This window comes from Mauremys mutica, chromosome 1 (assembly GCF_020497125.1).
Source record: "Mauremys mutica isolate MM-2020 ecotype Southern chromosome 1, ASM2049712v1, whole genome shotgun sequence".
NCBI classification, from domain to species: domain Eukaryota; kingdom Metazoa; phylum Chordata; order Testudines; family Geoemydidae; genus Mauremys; species Mauremys mutica.
This window is the reverse complement of record NC_059072.1, coordinates 48,603,521-48,620,315: the sequence shown is the minus strand read 5'-3', so window position 1 is coordinate 48,620,315 and position 16,795 is coordinate 48,603,521.

The window sequence follows — 16,795 nt, the reverse complement described above, 5'->3', positions numbered from 1 at the left end:
GCCCAGGGGTAGGCAAAGGCAGCAGGTCCAAACCCCTTTGCCTATGATAAGTGGCTGATACTGCAGTCTGCCCCAGTGAACGGGGGCTAGATGGAGACTAGGCAGTAGCCAAATCTGAGGCAAAGTGGGGATAGTGGGTTGGAAGTTCCCCAGGGAGGGGAGACCCAGATTGGTGGGGAACTGCCAGGGGGCAGCCCCCCCAGTTAAAAGGACACCGGGGTCCAGGGAGGGACACAGGGGCCAACGACACGCGGATCACTGGCCTGCAGAGGGTGCTCCTGGCTGGCAGTGAGCTAATTCCTGAGGACAACCAGCAGGAGGCGCCGCAGGGGTGAGTCCGCACATCTACAGTGAACTACTAAAAAAAAAGGGAAAGCAGCATTTTTCTTCTGCATAATAAGGTTTCAAAGCTGTATTAAGTCAATGTTCAGTTGTAAACTTTTGAAAGAACAACCATAACGTTTTGTTCAGAGTTACAAATAATCTCCATTCCTGAGGTGCTTGGAACTCTGAGGTTCTATTGTACTTTTTTATACCTTCTTATTACTCAATTTAAAAAACAAAGGACCAAATTCTGGAAAATAGGGTCACCTTGTGTGAAAAAAGATATGGAGAGTTTCTGGGAGAGAAATCTCCATGAGCTTCCTCCAATATCTTCCATCAGAGAGGCCAGCAGAGCTCCACCTTCTTCCCCATGGGAGAAGTCGGTACCGTACTTGACCCTGCATATCCCACAGGTTCCACAAGACACAAGGTCCTGTGTTTTAACATTAGCTTTGCAGCCTCTGGGAAGCCAGAAAATCCCAAACAAGCCCAAGCCCTGGAACTTCCCTTTTTAATGGTTGTTCCCTAATGAGAAGATTCTCTGCTTAGAATGGGTTCCCCACAGGGATTAGGAAGGACAATACAGACCCCACTTAGTATTAGCCATGGCTCACTTGCTCTCTAAGAGCTCATCCAAAGCTGGCTGGAGTCACCAGAAGTCATTCCGTCCATTTCAATAACCTGTAGTATCAGGCCTTATGGATGGATCCTGAGTACCCATGTTGGGCTCCTGGAAACACTGCTGTGGAGATGGCTGAGCATCATCCACATCCACCTGGGCTCAAAACTATGTCTTCAGAGTATCTCCTCTCACACACTCCTGGGAGAATGGTCAGGCTCTAGGGTGTATTAACTCTTGATTTGCAATAGCATAACTGAGATCAGAATCTGGCCCAGTATAAAAATTGTACTGAAGATGAGAGCAGTAGCCTCCAGTAGAGTTTGCTCTTTCTTTGGTGGGATCAATATATTTTGTCTGTAACTTTTTCATAAACCAAATGTTAATTAGCTCATTCAAGAGAATAAAACTGGGGCATCAGGCTGAATTGATACTGTGTCTTTCTGGGTTTTACCACCATAACGGGGCTGGAGAATTATTCAAAATAAAATGTAATAGATTAGAGCGAGAACTTTTTTTTTTCCACTCGCTTGCTTTCCTCATTCCATTTGTGTATTAAGATTTAGAATCATTGATTCAATTAAGCTATAGTTTTTATTCATATTTTGCAGCAGTTGGGCCAGAATGTGAAGCCCTCCCTGGTCACCAGTTAGAGAGTTTTAATGATTGCAGTTTTGAATGAAGGTCATTATATCATATCCCACATTGCATGCAGCTAGTAAAATTCCTTTCTGCTTTGATTTTAATTGAATACAATCTTTCAAGTGAAACAGAATATCAGAAAGGCTTGCTTTGGCTGGATAGTAAAGTAAACCTGACCTATTATTTGTCAATTTTATTTTCATTAAATAATTTATGATTACTGAAACCTTTATTCCATTTGCATTAGCTTTAGAATCAGGTCACAATGCCTTGGAAAACTTTACAGAGACAAGGTGGGACCTTTTGGGACTAACCCAGCTACAACAACACTGCAAACAAACTGGAAAACTTTGAAAACCTGCAACTGCTTGTTGAAAAGACAGTGGTTAGAGCCAAGACACCAGGGCATTTCTCACAACCACTACAACTGACTAGTTTCGGCAAGTCAAGTACCGCTGTGGCTCAGTTTCTAGTCTTGAACAATGATGTTCCTAAAGCAACTTTCTTGAGACCGGTATTTCTAGAAATACTGGAATTACACAACATTGTTGTTGTATCCTTGGGGGCAGCCGGTTTAGGAAGAAATCACTTGAGGCCAGACAGCAGACAGCTAACAAAACTACCATTTTATTTACAGACACAGAGCTCACCCAAAACCGGCTGAAACCGGCTCGGCTATCCCCTAATAATCTAACTCAGTTGCCATAGGAACAAAAACCATGACAACCAAATACACAACATATTCCTCCTCCCCTAATAAGAACATCCCCTAAATAAAACACACACTAGACTAGAGAAGGAGGGTAGACTGCCTCCATTCCCGGCTAAACCCTGGGGATTATTTTACCCCATAACCGTGGGCTCGCCCTAGCTAAAGATCCAGCCGATGAGGAGGCCTTCTGTCTCTAGGTGGATTACGGCGAACTTCTGGTGTTGTTGCACCCGAAAGTACCATGGGCTCTGGGTCCGCAGCACGAACAGGTGAGGAGGTGGTATCAGCTCGTGCTGGGCAAAGGGGTATCTCAGCCGCCGGCAGTAATGGAGGAGAACAGTCAGAAACAGGTGATTTGTGATTCGGTGTCTCACCAGAAGTGGTGAAGTCAGACCCCTCAACTGCAGATGTGTCCTGAGGACTGGCATGACCTGGCAACAGCTGATCTACATGTCGCCGCCAGGTAAGATTCTCTGCAGTCCGGACTGTGTAGGAAACAGGTCCTGTTTGAGTGATGATTGTGGCAGGGACCCATTTAGCTCTGGAAGTATAATTCCGAGCCAAAACTGGCTGTCCCGGGCTAAAGGTTCGCTCTTTTGCTCTGGGTGCCCGTCTGATAACTTGATTTTGCTGCTGATGTTGCACAATTTGTCGGGGTTCAGAAGGTTTCAGCAGATCAAAGCACGTGCGCAGCTGTCGTCCCATCATTAGAAAGGCCGGAGATGCGTGGGTCATAGCATGAGGTGTGTTTCTGTAGGAAAGTAAGAAGGTATCCAGACGCTTTTGAATGGAGTGTTGTCCCCTTGCTGATTTCAAAGCGTGTTTCATTGTCTGCACAAATCTTTCAGCTAATCCGTTGGTGGATGGATGATATGGTGCTGACGTGATGTGGTGTATCCCATTTGCCTTCATAAAATTTTGAAACTCCTGAGAGACGAACTGCGGTCCGTTGTCGCTCACAAGTTGTTCTGGCAGACCAAAACGACTAAAGAGTCCTCGTAGTTTTTGGATAGTACTCTGCAGTAGTGGACTGCATTATAGAGACTTCTGGCCATTTAGAATGGGCATCTACTGCCACCAAGAACATGCTTCCTTCAAGGGGGCCAGCAAAGTCAATGTGAATACGTTGCCACGGGTTTTCAGGCCAGTCCCATGGGTGTAGGGGTGCCCACTGGGGTGCATTCCTCACACCCTGACATGACATACAAGCTTTTGCCTTCTCTTCAATAGCACTGTCCAATCCAGGCCACCAAAAATAGCTTTGTGCAATTTCCTTCATGCGCACTATTCCACAGTGACCGGAATGTAGCTGTTCTAACATCTGTGATCTCAGTGGTGGTGGAATAATGACACGTCTCCCCCACAACAAACAACCAGATTGGACCGATAACTCCGTCCTCCTGGACATGTAGGTGACAAGGTCGGGTGAGACCGGAGAGGTTTGTCGAGATTTTCCATGCATCAGGTCCATAACTTGGGACAATACTGAGTCAACGCGAGTTGCCTTCTTTATCTGAGTAGCAGTGATGGGTGTATTCTCTACCTGTTCAAAGTAGAAGATTTCCTTTTGGGCACTATCTTGATGTTTGACCAGCAAAGGCAACCTTGAGAGGCCATCTGCATTGCCGTGCACACTGGATTTCCGATATTTGATTTCATATGTGTGTGCTGAAAGTAACAATGCCCTACGTTGCATACGACTAGCAGCTAATGGGGGAATGCCTGTGTAGGGTCCAAAAATTGACGTCAGAGGTCGATGGTCTGTGAGAAGAGTAAACTTTCGCCCAAACAGGTACTGATGAAACTTCCGAATTCCAAAAACAATTCCTAATGCCTCACATTTGATTTAGGCGTAGTTAGTTTCTGCTTTGCTTAGAGTGCGTGAAGCAAAAGCAATAGGTCTTCTCCCGAAGGCATAATGTGTGACACGACTGCTCCCACTCCATAAGGGGAGGCATCGCAGGCCAATTGTAGGGGTAAGGATGGATCAAAGTGCGTTAGAACTTCAGAATTTAGCAATGCATCCTTAGCTTTGTTAAATGCAACATCACAGGCTTCAGTCCACTTCCAGGCCTTGTTCTGCCCAAGGAGCTCATGAAGTGGTTTTAGCAGTGTGGCTAACTGTGAGATGAACTTTCCATAATAGTTCAGTAGTCCTAGAAACGAGCGCAGCTGGCTTACATTTCAAGGTGGGGGAGCCTCCACAATAGCTTTAACTTTTGCAGGGGCCTTATGAAGACCTGCAGAATCAATGATGTGTCCCAAATATTCAACAGAGGGCTTGAAGAATTCACACTTGTCTTTGAGAACTCGTAGGCCATACTCTTCTAGTCTTTGTAGGGTAGCCTCTAAATTCTTTAAGTGATCCTCTTCATTTCTTCCAGTGACCAGGATATCATCCAGATAGCACTGAACTCCTGACAAGCCACACAAGATCTGGTCCATAGCCCTCTGGAACAGGGCGGGAGCAGACGTTATTCCGAAGGGTAGGCGACAGTATCGATAAAGCCCCTTATGAGTCACAATAGTCAACAGCTCTTGGGACTTTTCATCGACGTGCATCTGTAAATATGCTTGACTCAGATCAATCTTACTGAACTTTTGTCCCCCAGCCAGGCCTGCGAAGAGGTCATCGATGCGGGGAAGCGGGTATTGCTCTGCACACAACACTGGGTTGACAGTGACTTTAAAATCACCGCAAATCCGGAGAGAGCCATCTTTCTTCACTATTGGAACGATAGGAGTGGCCCATGAGCTATGGGTAACTGGTATTAGGACTCCATTGGTGACCAGGCGCTCCAGGTCTGCTTCAACTTTTGGCCTGATGGCATATGGCACAGTTCGGGCTTTCAGATATTTTGGTGGACTGTCAGGTTTAATGTTCAATGTCACAGTGATTCCCTTCATACTTCCCAAATCATCTCCAAAAACAGCAGCATGTTTCCTTAGTATAGGGGTTAGACTGGTTTCTTCTTTAGTCATCCGGTGCACTTCTGCCCAGTTCAGTTGAATCTTCCCAAGCTAAGACCTACCCATTAAGGCTGGGTAGTTACCTCTCACCACAAACAGTGGCAATTTAGCAGCCTGTCCGTTGAGCTCCACCTTAACATCAATAGTGCCCAACATGGGCACAGCTTCTCCCGTATACGTCTTCAGAACAGTTTTTGTTGCCTTAAGCGGAAGATGCTGTAGCTTTTCTTTATACACAGTCTCAGAGATCAGCGAGACGGCTGCACCGGTGTCCAGTTCCATGCGTATAGGTTTGCCATCCAACAACGGGGTTACCCAGTATTCATGTGAGCCCACTGCCAAAGACAAAACATGCAGTGGCACTTCCTCTTGCAATGAGGTGTCACTTTGATCATCCTGGGTCTGCTCTAGGATATGCAGGGTTCCTCTTTTTGTCGGCCAGACCACAGGCCTCTTTTTCTTTTGTTTACAGGCTCACTTAATGTGTCCCTTTTTGCCACAGTGTCGACACACCAGGTCCTTACACCAGCATTCTGATGCCTGGTGACCCAGCTTACCACAGCGGTAACATTCCTGACTCTGCACCGTTTTGTGGGTCAGTTCTTGTGACACTTTTTGCACCCTAGGGGATGCACTGATGTATTGTGCCTCCCTTGTAGCCAGTTCCATGGAGACAGCAATATCAACAGCCTTCTGTAAGGTAAGCTGAACCTCTGTCAGTAGGCGCTTCCGTATAGCTTCACTGTACAGGCCACACACTAACCTGTCACGCAGGGCATCATTTAACATCTCTTTAAATTCACAGTGTTCTGCTAGCTTTTTTAAAATTGCTACAAATTGTATAACTGTTTCATCTTCCTTTTGGTCTCTTTTGTGGAACCTATATCTTTCAGCAATTACCAGTGGTTTTGGGGAAAAATGGGACCCCGGGATTTCCACAATGTCACTGTAAGATTTAGTCGCTGGCTTAACAGGGTGTAGTAAGCTGCGTAGCAGGGAGTAGGTTTTAGCCCCTACAACACTTAAGAATATTGGCACCTTCTTCGCTTCTGTAATGTCATTTGCAATAACAAAAAGCTCAAAACGCTCAGTATATACATGCCACTGCTCTATATTCTCATCAAAAGGTTCCAGTGGCCTGGTCAGAGTAGCCATGATTTTTAGTTTCACTTTCACTGTCAGTGCAAACAAGCAGCTTTTTTGTTTGTTTGTTCTTTACCTTGACTTCTATTTCCTTCTGTTACTGGAGCAGCACCAGAATCCCAACCTCGTCGCCACTTGTTGTATCCTTGGGGGCAGCCGGTTTAGGAAGAAATCACTTGAGGCCAGACAGCAGACAGCTAACAAAACTACCATTTTATTTACAGACACAGAGCTCACCCAACCGGCCGAAACCGGCTGGGCTATCCCCTAATAATCTAACTCAGTTGCCATAGGAACAAAAACCATGACAACCAAATACACAACAATTGTTAAAGAGACAAGGAGGGTGAGGTAATATCTTTTATTGGACCAACTTCTGTTGGTGAGAGAGACAAGCTCTTTCTTTCTTTCTTTCTGAAGAGCTCTCTGTAAGCTCCAAAGCTTGTCTCTCTCATCAACAGAAATTAATCAAAGAAAAGATATTACCTCACCCACATTGTCTTTCTAACAATGTTGTGTAATTCCAGAATTACATCTTGTCTCTAATATCCTGGGACAAACATGGCTACAACACCACTCCATACAACAACATTGTTAGGCATACTTTAGAGTATACTTTAGAGATGGTACTTCCAAACTAATATGAAAGATGCATAAGCATCCCAAAGATACGTAAGCATCCCAATTGACAGTTTGGGTGGCACTCTTGAACAGACAAGCAGGCCCTTTGCTCCCAAGGCATCTGCAAAGTATTCGTCAATCAGATCTTTTGTTACCTAATACGTTTAGTTAAACCTCCAGGATTGACAGTTCCAAGTCTGAGCCTCCAAGTTAGGTAATTCCACATCCACTTGATGAATAATGATCCTGAGCCCCTTGTTTATTTGCTTATTCTGAAATCAGATCTTGTTTATTCTGTGCCTCTTTCTAGTTCTGATATATAACTAATTGTTGGCAGATGTGGCAAGTATCGAGGGCCAAGATATATTTGTTTGCACAGTCTGATTTTTCAGTCTTAACCAGTATCAGGCAGTTGCAGCTGGTTTTTATCAAGACTCTGTACACTGTAGACAGTCCACCTGGCAAAACAAGATTTGCCCATGTGACCTTCACATAAAAGCTTTAAATATGGGCGTTCCACTTAAGTAATATTGAAAAATTGCTGAAAATATCTAATTAAATTAACAAATTGATGTGAAATGCTAATTTGTGTTTATATATGTAAAAACTGCCCTATGGTTCATATACAGTAGTGTGCCACTCTTATTTGTCAATTTTGATTTAAAACCTAAGGGTGTTAATTTTCCAAGACAGCTTGTATTTGCTCTTTGCAATGTAGTCAGCGTCTTGTTTTAATCATGTTGCCTAAAAACAAAGCTAGGAAAGCTAGTTTTGTCTAATGTTTAGAAACAAAAGAAAAGCAGCTAAAGCAGAAAGCAGCATGAATCCAGTTTAGCAAACTAATACCGACATTCGTTCCTTTGCTGATGAGGCACCCACTCCTCCAGCATGTGCCAGATTCTGCACTGTGAAGTGTTTTTGTGACCTTCATTGTTTTAAACAAATAAAGGATTAACATTTTAGCTACTTGTTTACTTTAAGCTACAAATTCCATAAGCCACAGTAGTATTTGTGTTTTCTTCTTTTCATGTATTTTTCCCCCATCTGTATAAGTGCAATTGGTTTGTTTCATCTGTCTAAAATATTTTAGGGGATCTGCACTGTGGAGAAGTATTTATTTGAAGTAGCAGCGGATAATTTGCAAACTCTGTGATGACACAGTGGTCTTCACTAATGAAGTAGAAAGCCTTTTATTCTGTAGTTATCCCATCACTGCTGGAAACGGTATCTAAAAGAAGTACAGGATGTTAGAATTATGTCTGTTCCTAGGGTTGTAATATTTCAAGCTAATATGACTGAGAAGCAATTTCTTCTATTTTTACAACAGCCACAGTTACATTCAATCCCAAGCTGTCAAAATCATGAGAGTGGTTTAAAAATCATGAGATTTAAAAAAAAAAAAAAACCTTTTGCGGAGGCTTTTATTTGCCTTCTGGTTTTTGAACCTGTAGGGAGCACTCAAGTCATATTTTCAAACTTTCTCCAGAAGCACGAGAGCCCGAAAATTACTCTTTGTTTTAAGAGAGCGGAGAGTCTCTTTAATCAAGAATTTTAAGAAAAGCAGCAAGCAGCACAGGACTCATGGTCAAATCACATGATTGGCAGCACTGTACACTTCACAGGGCTGCAAAATAAAAAATGGCCTATTCTGAAGGACTTTCCTAGACAAAATGATATCAAAGCTTCCTACTATGCAGAACAAATAAATAGATCCTGAAAAAGGCAGTTATGTCTCTGTATTCAGATCATTGTTCTAGTTAATTTAAACACTGTATAGTACAAAATATTATTATAATTTTATTTGTGTCTAGAGGCCTCAATTACATAGGACGCCATTACGCTATGCACTGTACAAACACATAGTAAAGGACAATTCCTGCCCGAAATTATTTACAGTTTAAAAGACAGGACATGAGTGGTGGATAAATCAAACAGGCAGGAAAGAGGAAAGGAGGTTGGCCTAACTAAAATTATAGATTGTTTTAGCACAGACTAGCTGGTGCACAACTGATAGCTAGTTAGTTAGTATCAGAAACCACAGTAATCACAACTCGCTAGCATATCAGGCCCTGCTGCAGAAAACAAAACAAAAAACCCCCCCAAAAAATGGAAGAAACCAAACAAAGAGGGAAAAAATCCAGTTTCCATCAGATTGTTCTATAGGAGGTAGGATTTGCCCCCCTGTCCCGTACTCCTGGAACAAGCAAGGGATTGACCCGCAGAATCTACAAATCCTAACAACTGTTCAGGTTTCAGGGGGTCTGTTGGAGATCCAGAGTTGTCTGCACAGCAACCCTGAGCCTCCATATTGACTCCAGGGCCGCCAGCCCCTTCTCTAGCTTCCTCCAGCATGGTCATATTGAAAGCACACTGCCAGGAACCTCTCTGTCTACTACTGAAGCCCTTAGGATACCCTCTGCTCCCCAGGAGTCAGAATCTTAAAATATAGTTCTGCTAAAAGTTTGCAGACTTTTATGTCTCTTTTCATTTTTGCACACCAAGTCTTTCTTGAAATATCCTAGGTATGAACTATAATGGTTACTACTTCATTATGTTTGCCGTCTTCCTGACATCCCATGGTCAGGCCTACAAAGCTAGTCAATCCCTTTTTCTCAAGTCCAGGGTAGGTGAAGAAATAGCTTGTTAAGATATGTGCTTACTAAGAAACATATTTGTATAAGATTTCTGTGTCTCTATTATTATTACTAATTTCCAGGAGTTTTGAGGAGGGGAGTTGAATGGGAATTATATGTAGCTTTAATCAGTGTTGGGGGTTGTCTCACTCCACATGTGATTTACAAATCACCTGTGGGTAACTCAGCACATGCCTGCTCAACAGTAAGTGTTCAAAAGAGGATATATTATCTTATGTTTCTGTAACATTACATACATGAGTGGAATGCTAGTGAATGTTGTTGGGTTTTTTTCTAAGGATATGCCTTGCATAGTTTAACAAGGATTAGGGAATTCTTATTTTTTCTCTCTGGTTGAAAAATGAACTACACAACATGTACTTGATTCAGAATTTTTCTAGAAAACAAACACAGGATTTTAACAATTGAATGACTGACCTAGTGTGTTTCTTTTCATTTTGTGTTTTGCCCACAGGCCATGAAAAATTGATGCTCTCTCAGATAACATGCTTCTTTTTACCTACATGCAACATATTGATTCCATCCAATTTGGTGTTAGCCTGTTCATCCTCTATCATTCCCAAGGTAACAAATGATATTTTCATAGGCATGGTTTGTAATCAATATACACAAGCTACTGTCGTTGATCTGAGTAAGGCCCTTGCTCTAGAAAATCACCAATTATGGCTATTAAAAGGAGCTTCAGCTGGATTAGGTAGAACTGCAAGGAAACCACTGTCTGGTCACTTTTTTACTCAAACAGAGTATGTTTTGCATAAAAGTTAAGTTAAAGTTAAGATGCAACAGTTGACTTAGATGTTATTTACAGAGTGAATTTTAGACTTTTACTGTATCAATTCTACATAACTCTGTCTAAACAACATGCTATATTTCTAATACTATGGTCCTGTACAGAGACCAGCTAGGAATATGGTATAAAAAGTGTTTCTGACATTTTCAGGTTTTATTTAATAAAAAATAATTTAATTTAAATTTTGATATCCTGTGCATTAAAACCTACTATATTGAGAAATGTGAGCATCTAGTTCAAGCATAAGTTTCTAATAGTGTAGTGTGTATGGTAAAACTGTGATTGTGCCCTACCTAATATCACACTACGATTATGTGAAATTCTACAGATCTGTGCAGGGCAAGAAGACAAGACTAGACAATACTTATTCCCATGACCTTATATAGCAACATTATTTTTGATCAACCAGACATAGCTATTTTAACTATGTAATTCACACCCGCTTTAAAGCCTCTTTACACTGCCAGAACTGTTTAAAAGGGCTTTAATACAACTGAGAATCAGAACCTGAGTGCTAACTGTAATCTGGTATTTCCAGGCTTTTATCAGTTTTCACCACAGCCTTCATGTTATTTTTAGAAACTAGCTGGAATCAGAAATCTAGCGTGGGATTGTCTAGATCTGGAATAAAGTCTGATCTGGCTCCACTCCCATGTTTCGGTTTCAACTAAAAATGTGTGTCTGTCCCTGGGCAGACATTACAACCCCCTCCCACCACCCTTTCTTTACACAGAGCCCTTAGTCATTGCCACTGTCTTGTGGCAGGAAGGTTAACAGTCTTCCATCTGTCTTAGAGGCCGCATAGCTGGCACTGTTACAGGCATAACCAAGTTTGGGATCTATTCAAGCTGTATCCGCTCCATACCGCTGTACTGTTGTGAAACATGGACACTATACTGCTCGGACTGGGCAAAGCAGGAGGCTTTCCACACAAAATGCCAACGTCATATTGGGCAGCATGCAGTGGAATGATTTTATTTGTAATGAAGATGTTTATGGCTGTTCGGGTCTACAGACTACCATGACCATTGTCTGCAGATGGCGTCTGTTTGCTTTTGGGGCATGTCATGCGAAGGCCACAAGATATTCCTGCGAACACCAATTCTCCAGGTGGCTTGTAACTTCCAGGGTAAAATTCCACCAACTGAGGGGTGGAGGTGGCCCAGAGGCCGACCCCCTATTAAATAGGTGCCTCAAGTCTGTTCCGACACTGGACTCTTGGCCTGCCAAGCCCTGGCGGCTTCACAGGAACAGAGCAAATGGCAAACGATCGCAATGGATGACCGTTCAGCTAAGCGTTGAAGAATAATAAGAGCAGACACAGTCTCCTACATAGCTTCTACATCACTATCAGGTCAGCCATGGTAGGTGTAACTTGACATGAGTAACTTGACATAAGTAAGCTCTCCTTTCTCAATAGGAGCTATAAGATATAAGAGAGAAGAATATAACAAGCATTAGGCTGGAGCAGTCTAGCTAAGATAAGCAGGAACACCCTGGTACTAACGACAATGGACGAGATAAACCTGGAATGTGGAGATCAGCTTATACATGAACAGCTACGGACAAAGTATGCTGTACAGGGATTGGTTCCTGAACAGTAACCAAGACAATCCTGAAGCACATGATGCAATGTATAGTCAGGAATGCAGGTGTTAGTGAAGATACACATAAGGAAAAGCTTTGCTGTGTAACTGGCTTTGTGATGTACCCCGCATTCATACCATGTGTTTCACCTTGGTGTAGTGTTTCAGCTTAGGCGTAGTGTTACTGTATGCCAAATAAAGGTACCTGAGTGACAAATTCCAGAATCAAACTGAGGTTTTGGGAACTGAATGGAATATGGTCTTGGAGGATTCCAATAACTATACAACCCCATTCTTTCTGATACATGGACTTTGTAGGTTTTGTGAGCTCCAGCAGTGGTGTACCTTATATACTTGTTTCAATTCAGAAAAGAGGTTTAAACGATTTAGACTGCAATTCAACCACATATGAATAGACCATGTAACACTCTCCTAACCTTATAAACCAAACAACGCCAGCGCAAAAGGGTTCTTGGGGATAGGCAGTGGACGGGCCAAGCAATCTGTAATCATGCAGATTCAGTTGGCAGGAACCTCTTTGAAGGGAACATTTAGGGGCAGGCAGAGCAGCAGCAGAAGAGACGGTGGTCAGCTCAGTTGCCTGCCCACAGGTAAAGGAAGTGTACTCCATTCCCAGACATGCACAAAGGTTAATAACTTGGACTTCATGCAGGGAGGGGTGAATTTCCTCTTTAGTGTAATCTTTAGTAATCTTCAAAATATTCAGGCAAGATAAATATTCCTCCATCAAATATTTAATAACAACAATGAGGAACCCTTTTTATTCAATCTAATTGGGACCGTGGCCAGATTGGATGACCAATAAGCTGGATAAACCAGAGAATGGGCGGCTGGGGCTCTGCCTGTCAGCACCAGGTGGCTGGGGCTCCCACTGTCAGCCCCGAATCTCAGCAGCCCGGGGCTAACAGCCCCAAGCCTCAGCTGCACAAGGCTGACAGCTTGAGCCGCAGCCACTGTCAGCCCGGGGTGGCTGGTGGTTCAGTTGATATGGACGGCTGGATAATGAAGGCTCGGTTAAACTGATTCTACTGTACTTGTTTTTAAGCTAGGATCTTCATTTTTAACCTAAAGACTCACCAGTAATATTCTTGGCTACCTTAGTCGTCCCAAAAGGTTTTTTATTTTGATTACAAAACTCATCCATCTCATAAAACTGATTAAAAAATCAAAACACAGCTTGATGCACAACAGTACAATTTCTGAATTAATATTTTCCCCAGATTACTAAGGAGAAACACTTCCATAGACAATGTTGCATAATCTATAAATTATTTGATCAAAATGAGGGACTGTTTAAAACATTTTCACAAAATATTTTCTTTGCCAAAATTGAATTTCTTACAGGAAAGGACTTATTTTGTTGGAATTATGTGTCAAGAACATTGAAACATGTATTTTGGGTAGGGCTGACTCAAAATGAAATGCTTCATTTCAATTTATTGGCCCAAAATGAAATGTTTTGTGTTGGGCAAACTTAACCTCTGCATCCACTTGAGCTGCCATAATGCCTCATGGGAGTTGTAGTTCTGTGTCTTCTATGCCCGCATTCTCCCCACAAGACACTGTAACAGCTCATCCTTAGGGAGAGACCACTATTCATCATGGAAATGTAGTCCAACTGGAGAACATGTCCCACAGGGAACAAGGGCAGCATGAAGAACCCAGTACTATAATACCTATAAGGCATCACATCAGCTAACATAGATACATAGATTAACATTGCCTGAAACAAAACATTTTGTTTGAGGTAGACAAACCCAAACCCACATTTCAGTCAAAAAAATGACCTTTTCTGGAACTTTTTGTACTATAGAAAGTTTTGATATTTCAAATGTAGTTCCATGGGATGGAAATTCCATGTATTGATAGCTCTAATTAGAATAGAGCAGATGTACAGAATCCAAGTCCATTTTAAAATTCTAATTTTTAGTCTTATTATTACTGTTAACATTGTTACAGTAGTGCCTAAAAGCCCTATTCATGGATCAGGGCCCCATTGTGCTATGTGCTGCACATACACAAAATAATCTTAGCTATTTTGCACTCCTTGTGCAGTAAGTACTGAATTATGGTCACAGTCATGCATGTCTTTGACTAGAGTTATGTTTAAATTCCAAATTTTGCTTCAGATGGGAACCAAAACTCAGAGGTGCTGAGCACATTGTGTGACTGAGTCCATAATCTACCGTAGAACCTCAGAGTTACAAACACCTCGGGAATGGAGGCTGTTCGTAACTCTGAAATGTTTGTAACTCTGAACAAAACGTTATAGTTGTTCTTTCAAAAGTTTACAACTGAACATTGACTTAATACAGCTTTGAAACTTTACTATGCAGAAAAAAAATGCTACTTTCCCTAATTTAACGTTTAACACAGTACTGTACTGTATTTGCTTCTTCCCCCCCCCTCCCCGGCATCTCTGCTGCTTCCTGATTGAGGACTTCTGCTTCCAAATGAAGTGACTGGTCAGTTCATAACTCTGGTGTTCATAACTCTGAGGTTCTACTGTATAGTGTAAAAACTCCAAATATTCATGGATTGTTTGCAAGAACTACATGCATACTTCATAGTGTTGGGGCTGGCCCTTTGTACAAAAGTGAATATCCCCCTAGGAAAATCTGTTGGCTCTTTTACCATGGTTCAGGTCCTAGGAACTCCTGAGTCCCATACCATTTATTTTGGACCCCTGTCACTGTATCTGAGTAAGTTAGATGTATCCACCAATTAATTCTGTACTCATGAGTTAGCTTCTCTCTAGAGTATTTTCAGCAGCATAGAATACTTCATTTTTAGGTATACTGCTACCCAGATAATTCAGTCAAGATGCTGACTTTCGCCTTCATCATTTATTAGCTGTTTATAAATGCATTTCTTCTACTACAAAAATCTTCATCCTTCTTGAACCTACTCTAAACTAGCACAACAATACACTACACTACTTTTTTTGTAAATTCTTCACTGCTTCATTGCCACCAATTCCTGTCTACTAATCATAGTAAAAGGGCATGCTAGTGTTGATGGGCTGCCAGTGGCCACAGGCATTTTAATCCCCCAATTGGCTAACTCTGCTCTATTAGGGTTAGGGAACATAGAGTACGTCTACTCTGCAAAGTGAAGGTGTTTTATAGCATGGCTAGGCATATCTGAACTAGTTTTAATCTAGCAAGTACAAGAAACAGCAGCAGTGAAGACGTAGCAGCATGTGCTTCAGCACAAACTAGCAACCCAAGTACTTGTTGAGGTTCAGGTACCTAGCCCAAGTACAAGCCCTTGCCTATACATTTTCACTACAGTTGTTACCCATCCTCGCTAGATTAAAGCTAGCATGGGTATGCCTATCTCTGTGACAAACACACCTTCGCTTAGCAGAGAAGATATACTCATGATGATTATAACACCAATGGCTGTGCTATACAAATGCTCCCGTTGCTAGTTACCATGCTTAGTGCTTCTCCAGTGCTCGAGGGTAATTTAAAGAAATTTTGGAGGATAATTTTAAGAAAAATGCTAAGGTACACAAGGCCTTGGCCTCGTCTGTAAAGCAGGGTATTAGCATTACCAATCAAGATCTCCAAAGTTCCTCTACATTGCAGTCTGCTTAGAAAGAAGATCTAATCTCTGTGTTTCCTTGACCTTGTGATCTTCTACCTCAACAGAAAGTCTGTGTTCCATTTTATAAATGTAAACATTATTAGCATATATATGAAAGACCACCTCTGCTCTACACTGGAAGATAAATAAATCCAGAGGATATGACCAAGGCCTAGACTGAAACAGCTGCACATGGTATGATCAACCAAGTTCCTGGAAAGGGAAAGTTAAATGTTTTTGTTAGGATGTCGGAAAACAAACAATGGATAAATGGTGTTAAAATAGGAAAACATGCATGTAAAAAAGTGTTCTTTTACTGAACATAACCTAGATATGGTTTTCAAATGCCCTGAGTTTCAACTTCATATCTCTCTCTTCCCTTGTATAAAGCCACTTGTACGGTTTTTTCCAACATGTTTTGCTTCTTTATATGTAATATTTAATAAGGCTGAAAGGGTCCTGAAGTAGTGGAATTGCACCAAAGAGCAAAGGGGACTGGAAAAGGGAGAGGTATCCACACTCTCAGTGTGTCACAGAGGACTGCTCTGAGAGTGCCTGCTACCTAGCATCACATAGGTGTGGAAGGAGATGGCTTATGGGCAGGACAGGCACTCTATCGCTGTGGATCTTCCCATCCCTTATGGTGCTTGCAAGATAGACCACTTCAGCCACTGGATTCCTCCCTCCTTCTCTCCTATGCATTTCCCCCATGCCCAGCTCAGCTACGCATGCCAGGCCCTAGCATCTGGATTTGAGCAAAAAAACAGTGTCTGAAACAACTGCTATTTACCGCATGTTGTAACTTGTTTCAAGGTATTTTTAACACTTATATCCACTTGCACTGTGGTCTGTAATACTCGTCCCACTTTTGGTTAATGTGGTAATGACTCCATGCCATTAAATGATAAAATCCCTATGTTTTTAGACCACACTCATCACCATAGCTGTATAATAAGTATCCCAGATATGAGAAGCTCTTCAGCCAGTCTTGCCCAATATCCACCTTCTTAAATATGGATTTATACTGCCTTCCATGAACTCATAGGATCCCTTTTATTATACTAGATAAAGGCTAGAGAATGCTGCAAATACTAAAGTAAAGTTACGTAGCTATCTGAGGCA